This window comes from Gymnoscopelus braueri (assembly GCF_963280865.1).
Source record: "Gymnoscopelus braueri genome assembly, chromosome: 7".
In the NCBI taxonomy this organism is placed as follows: domain Eukaryota; kingdom Metazoa; phylum Chordata; class Actinopteri; order Myctophiformes; family Myctophidae; genus Gymnoscopelus; species Gymnoscopelus braueri.
The window spans coordinates 26,439,915-26,447,414 of NC_137608.1; positions in this window are offsets into that span (position 1 = coordinate 26,439,915).

Consider the following 7,500-nt stretch of genomic DNA (forward strand, 5'->3'; position numbering starts at 1 on the left):
TTTAGAAGGTATTTGTAGAATCGGCCTCAGGTCTTAATGGGTTAAACCAATTAAAGGGTTTCATTTCCTCTGCCCCCCCCCCTGCTAGATGAGAGATGGGAGAGCAGTAGTGGGTGGGGGGAGTGGCCTGTTTGAAGGGACTATCACCACCTGCAGAACTGATTACGTACAGTATTGTTGCACTGAAGGAAACGTCCAATGACATTACATTTGCCATCTTGAAAAGGTATTATTGCTTGTATGATGGACGGTCTATGATATAATATAAATGAACACCTTAAAAAAACTAATTTCAGTGTTGCTGACCACTTTAATGTGTAAAATTGATTGCTTAAAGGACGACTTCACCCATTTTCAATCTTCATATAATTGCTCCTCATTAATAAATATTGATAAAATGGTAAAATAAAATTCTACTTGGTCTGCGTCTCATAGGAGGGCTGTGGACACTTCTGAAACCCGCCTACCAGTGACATCCTCGTTAGGCAGGTTTTCTTTTTTCAAACAAGTTTTCAAATGTTTATTTTTTATTTTTAATAACTCAAGAATTCCATTATAACATGCTAACTTTCCAGGAATAGAAAGCCTGCAGTTTCTATTAACTTGGCTTGCCCATCGATGATGTCACTGGTAGGCGGGTTTCTGAACTGTCCACAGCCCTCCTCTGAGACACAGACTAGGTACAGACAAAAATGGTACCATATTATAATGAGCATTAGTGAGGACCAAGTATATGAAGATAGGTTGAAAATGAAGTTGTCCTTTAACTGAAATGAAGAGCAAAGATGGTAATATATCTACTTTTTGCCAATGACATTCATATTTGTGTGAATTGTAACAGGCAGCAATTGATTAGATTTAATCAGGATCCATAAAGAATCATGTTCAATAGAGAAATGTCATGTTCAATAGATAGATCATAATGGACAGAGTCAAAAAGTAAATACAAATACAATGTTTTTTTTTTTTTGCAATACATTTCAGGGCTTGTAATTTACGGCAAAGAATGAAAGAAAGTAGGATTTACTGAAAGTGCCAACAACAGTCCTGGAGAGCTGTGTGGATAGTTATACAACTTTAGAATTTAGGCTTTCATAGTGAGTTTGAAAACATCTGCTGAGTCCACTTTTAAATAAATCAGTACTAATACAGGCCTGTGGTGGGCAGATTTAAAAAGCTGCTAGAAATCCCTTGAGTTGAAATGAAAAACAGAAGCTTAGACTTAAAGATTGTTATTGATGGGGACTGAGGGTTATTGTCAAATGATTACATCTAGAGCAGCAGAAAAAGAGGATGGAATGGATTTGCGTACACAAGCTGCAAAAACGTTATTTATGCAGTGGTGGAAAGTAACTAAGTGAAGTACATTTACTCAAGTACTGTACTTAAGTATAATTTTTAGGTAATTTATTTGGGCATTTCCATCTTTTAATACTTTATACTTCTATAGCCACTACATTTAAGAGGCAAATATAGTACTCCAATTATTTGACAACACGTGCCTCCCCTCCACTCAAAGTTATTATTCACTTTGTAGATTTTGATAATTATTACAAAACATATTTTAACTTATAAATGATGACGTATTATTAAATTATTAAAATCTGTCCCAGATTTATCAGATGCAACATTAAAGTGATGTACATTCATGCATTTACAATCCAATAATTTGATTGTGAAATGGGAAATGGTGGACAAAGTGTCAAAGTATAGGTACTCCTGGTCAAATATTACTTAACATTCGGCAAAAATAGCTGATTTAGAAGCTCACTCGCAATGCGATGCGTTGTGAGCTTGTCGATCTGCTATTTTTGGCTAAGAGGTTTGGTGTAGAGAAACACAGCGGACGTAGTATAGAGCCCTGGGGGACCCCGGTCAACTAAGTATATAGGATTTAAGTGGTTAACTCCGTCCGACGCTCTTTAGATCCGTCTTCCCCTGTGTGTGTGTGTGTGTGTGTGTGTGTGTGTGTGTGTGTGTGTGTGTGTGTGTGTGTGTGTGTGTGTGTGTGTGTGTGTGTGTGTGTGTGTGTGTGTGTGTGTGTGTGTTTCTGACTCTCTCTCTCTCTCTCTCTCTCTCTCTGTCTCTGAAGGAGAAGAGAAACAGCAGGGGAGAATTCCCAAGATGCTGGAGGTAATGCTGCTGAGCAGCAGAGACAATCCACCAATCACAGAGGGACAATGGCTGCTCCTCCTGACTGACTTACAGAACATCAGTCAAACGCAGCTTTGTTGCCGCTGCATTCCTCTGCATTGTTCCCTCGTCTGCTGTCCCCAGTCAAATGATGTTAATTATGTCTCTGTCGTGAATTTGACATTGTTAATTGTTTACATATCCATATGGACATTTGACACTGTCAAGTGCTCGTTTGTGCCGTCTTTAATTGAATGTGCCGTCCTCGATCCGTGCTTTCCTTTGATAATAATCTATAGAATAGATATAGGTCTACAGATTAATATCAGACTAGCTGGAAGTTTAACATCATTTGATGTACGTATGTTATGGATATAGGGCTCAACTCTGCTTTGCTTGGCTTTGCTTGTCTTTTCTGTGGTGGCAACAAGCATCCAATGACAAGATATGACAGACAAGTGAGTTGGTATAAATATGAAATGAACTCATAAATAGTGGACACTCCCAACCCTCAACACCCCAACATCAAATCCAAATCCATATTTACAGACAACGAGGTTACAGAAAATGGGGTTTAGTGTAGAAAAGGTGCAGGTGACAGGATGATGAAAAGCCTTGTAATAACCACTTAAACCCTATATACTAGTTGACCTGGGTCCCACAGGGCTTTATACTTGGTCTGCTCCTTTTTCCCCTCTACACCACATCTATTTGCCAAAAAACAGCCGATCTACAAGCTCACAACACGATGCATACGTAGTGAGGTTGCAGATCTGCTATTTTTGCCGAACGTTCGCCCAAGAGTAGTGCAGATAGCGTTCATGTGGCTAATAAAACCAAAGTAGACATACAGACGGAGGGAGACAGAGAGACTGTTCCCCAGGCCGCCTTACAGAACATCAGTCATACAGACCTTTGTTAGCACTGCATTCCTCCACGTTGTCTCTGTGTCTACAATGATGCGAATCAAATGATGTTGATTATATTTGTGTCATTCATATGACATTGTAATCGACTTGATACATACCTTTGTTATACATGTGCAGGATTGGTATTCATGGTTTAGCCTATAGTAATATCATTACTAGTCGTAGTAGTACGATCACAGCTGTCATTGTGCTTGAAGAACAGACCTTTAGCCTCTAACAGCAAACACTACATTAATTATTACAACATGCAATACATACAAACCCTCCTAAGCCTCTGCTGCCCTATTAAGTATAGTTAGACAATGAAAATGTCTGAAAACAAAACTGCATTGATGGGAAATATGTATGGATATTATGAACTGAGGCACTACTTTTTAGTAGTATCGCAACTTTTTGGGACGCTGACATGAAATGTAGGGTCTACAAACACCCTGTTGAAGAAATACTATTTAGTAAAACATCTTGCTTTACTCAGTTGTGAATGAACAAGTGAGTATTAATTGAGTTAAGCTAGCATCCACCGACTGAGTCTTAGGATCAGAAAGATGTCATCAGAATGGCCATAAATAAACTCAGCTGAGAGAAACCACTTTCAATTAAACCTTAATAAAACTTCAAATGTGGCCACGTCTGAAATCAAGTGGGTATTCAGGAGAAGAGAAGAGAAGAGAAGAGAAGAGAAGAGAAGAGAAGAGAAGAGAAGAGAAGAGAAGAGAAGAGAAGAGAAGAGAAGAGAAGAGAAGAGAAGAGAAGAGAATGGGATAGTGCCTACACAGACAGGAAGAGAATGAAAACCTCATTAAGCAATGTCACCCTATTCATTAGGCTGGCAGGGAGGGTGTGTGTATCTGTGGGAGTATGTGCGGCCCCTGGTCTGTCTAATCTGTGGGCTCACAGGGAGGTTGAGACGTCTAGGATGGGAATGTGAGTGCAGGATCAGCACCCCCACTGGTGGAGACTGGTGGGAGGGCGCTTCTCTGTTGGAAGTAACACCACAGGAAGTCAGAGAGAGAGAGAGAGGGGGAGAGAAAGAGAGTGAGATAGAGAGAGAGAGTTGGCGTATGTGTATGTGTGTGAATGCAGGCGGGCGTACATGCATGTGTGTGTGTGTGTGTGTGTGTGTGTGTGCGTGACTGCGTGTGCATGTGCAAGAGAGTGTGTATGTGTCTGGGTCTTACTCTAGCATAGATATTCTTGAATTGTTTGTTTTTGTATATTTGAGCGTAGACCCCCTGCGATGCAGGATGGTGACAGCAGGAGTGTGTAGTGTTGAATTGTGGGAGAAAAGGGACTGACGCGACGGGAGTTGATGTCTGACATGACCCTTCTCAGCAGGTGCACAGCAGGGATGTGAGAAGTACTGCTGAGTGTGTGTATATGCCTGTTGGCTAGAAGAGGAGAGAGGCACAAATAGGCTACACACTTAAATACCAGTGTAGATGTAAGTATGTATGTAGGAATGCAGGCAGGCAGGCAGGCAGGCAGGCAGGCAGGCAGGCAGGCAGGCAGGCAGGCAGGCAGACAGACAGACAGACAGACAGACAGACAGACAGACAGACAGACAGATAGACAGATACTATGGATAGATAGATAGTTTGAATAACATAGTCCACAAAACTACTTGATGGTTAGGTCCAGCTGCTATTCAGCCAGCCTAACGAAGGACTTGAAGTTAACAATAGAGCTAATCGACTTAAAGGAGTAGTTCACCCAAACAATTACTTATTTTCTATCAATTACACATCCCATGAAGCCTTGAATTCATGGAGATTGTTTTGTTTTTGTCGCATTCCTAAGCCAACTATTGCATTTGAGTCTCCTACTGGAGACTCCGCCGGTCATCAAATTATTGGCTACTATTCTCCATGAATTCAAGGCTTCATGGGGTGTGTAATTGATAGACCATAAGTAATTTTTTGGGTGAACTACTCCTTTAAGGCTGGCCGGTAACACATTTCCCACATAACTGCTTCAGAGTATATAAACCAGTCCCACACGGCTATTGAATCTGCTAGGTACAAAGTCTGTGGAACTCCCTCAACTCATGGAGGGTTCAAGGTGGAGGTAGAGTTATATGAAGGATTTGTTAACAACCCTTTCCTGTGTGGAATGGTGATGGACAAATGTGATAATCTATGTACTGTATCTCTATAAATCTATACCCCCCCCCCCCACACACACACACACACACACACACACACACACACAATACTCTGGATGAGTTCCAAATGATGTATTTTGTCTTGTTTCCGTGATGCACACATCTCTTTAATGTTGAGACAGATAGCCTTCTGTCTTGCCCACTAAGAATGCAGCCCTGATGGACCTGACACTGGACTTCTCCCGTAACCCAATCTTCTCAAGCCGTTTCCCTCCTCCAGCCTCCCTCCATATCAGATACCTCTCCATGACCTTCTCCCTTTCTCTTTCTCTCTCTCCATATCACTCTCCCCTCCTCCTATCACTCGCTCGCTCCCTCCCTCCCTCCCTCTCTCCCTCCCTTCTTCTCTCCTCCTTGGACTCCTGAAGGTACACTTGACTTGGTAAAGTGATCTTGCACGTGTGTTGCTTCTGCTCGACTTTGCGAAACACCTGCTGCTCTCCCTCCTGACTCCTACTTTAGTCTCCACCCACTTCTCCAGTCCCCCCCCCCCCCCCCTGCGTTTACCCTTTTTCTCTCCACTTCGTCTTGCATCCGTCTCTCTCCGCTCACTCTTTCACCCTCGGCTATACCTGTTTCTTTATTTTCAGCCTCCCTCCCTCCACTCTTCATATCTAAGCTTCCTCCCCATAGCCTATCCCTCCCCATCTCCCCATCACCCCCTCATCTCATCCTATTCACTGTCTCTCCTCTCTGGTCCAGTGTTTGCCATCAGTCCCTGATAAGTGACCACAAAGCCCCCACTGTGAGGCTGCAGTCTGTCTAGCCTGTCAACCTCCTCCCCCTCCTCCTCCTCCTCCCCTTTGGAGCAGCCGAGCGTGAGGTAAAGAGGAGGGCACCTTCCCTCCCTCGTCTTACAATGTCCCACCTCCTCCTGCCCTTTCTCTCTTTTACTTCCTTTACACTTAATTTCTTATTTGACGCTACTTTTTCATTGTCACTCTTTCTTCTTTATACTCCCTCTCTCTCTCTCTTGCTGTTCCACATACCTCCCCTCCACTCAGAGGGAAACCTTGGCCCCTGCTCACACAATGGACGCCAGTGCTTTTAATCCAGGACAATGGGTCTGATCTGAAAGGTTAGCCAGCGCTGCGCACTGTATCCCGACACACTCTCCTCTCTGCACCTCTCCTCCCCTTATTTGCTTTAGCCTCCTTCCTCCATCTCCACCTCTGTCCCAACTCTCCCACCACCTCCGACTTCCTTTTCTAAAGATCACGATTGCATTACACATTCTCATGCTGGTCAAATCCTCCTCTTAAGCAACATTTTCTGTTGAAGAAAAAAGTGTAATAAAGGGATGTCCCGCAAAGCAACATAAAAAAAAGTGTCCCCCGCCAAGAGCTTGTACTTAAACCATATATACTTTGTTGATTGGGGTCCCCCAGATGTCCGTACTTGGACATCTTTTTTCCCTCTACACAAAATATCTTTGCCGAAAATAGATCTACAAGATCACAACATGTTGCAACGCATTGTGAGCTTATAGATGTGCACATTTTTGCCAAATCCTGGACTATTTTGGCCAAATATTCGCCTGTTATGACATGCCCAGAATAGGGACGCTATAGGGTTCACGTGGTTAATGCAAAGATCGCCTGTCATGAACAGGATCTCTCTATAAATCCCGCTCCCCTTCGGGGAGCGCCTTACTTTCCCTCCCTCTTGTCAATCTATCTCCACCCATCCAGCCCCCAACCATTCCCCTGTCAATCAGCCAGTCACTCAGTCAGTTAGTCTGCTAGGTATCAGCATGAATAGTCATAATGGTTCTTGTTAGCCACTTTGCCCTCTCTCTCTCTCACCCTCCCTCCCTCTCTCTCTCTCTCTATCTCTATCGCCCTCCCCCTCTCTCTCTTCCCCTCCCAACCCCCTCCGCCCCCCCCTCTCTCTCTCTCTCTCTCTCTCTCTCTCTCTCTCTCTCTCTCTCAGTATGAATAGAATATCCTAATGGTGCTTGTTAGCCACTTCACTGCCCTCCCTGATCCTCCTATGACCCTATCTCTGCTGATCAGTGTACCTGAAGATAAGGCTCCCTCTGTGTGTGTGTGTGTGTGTGTGTGTGTGTGTGTGTGTGTGTGTGTGTGTGTGTGTGTGTGTGTGTGTGTGTGTGTGTGTGTGTGTGTGTGTGTGTGTGTGTGCGTGCGCGCGTGCGTGTGTGCGTGTGTGTGTGTTTGCTACGTGCGTCTATGTGTATGTCTGTGAGATATCCTCCCACTCAGTCTTTATCAGCCCTGATCAGTGTACCTGGATTTCTATGCGAGGGACCCCCATCTG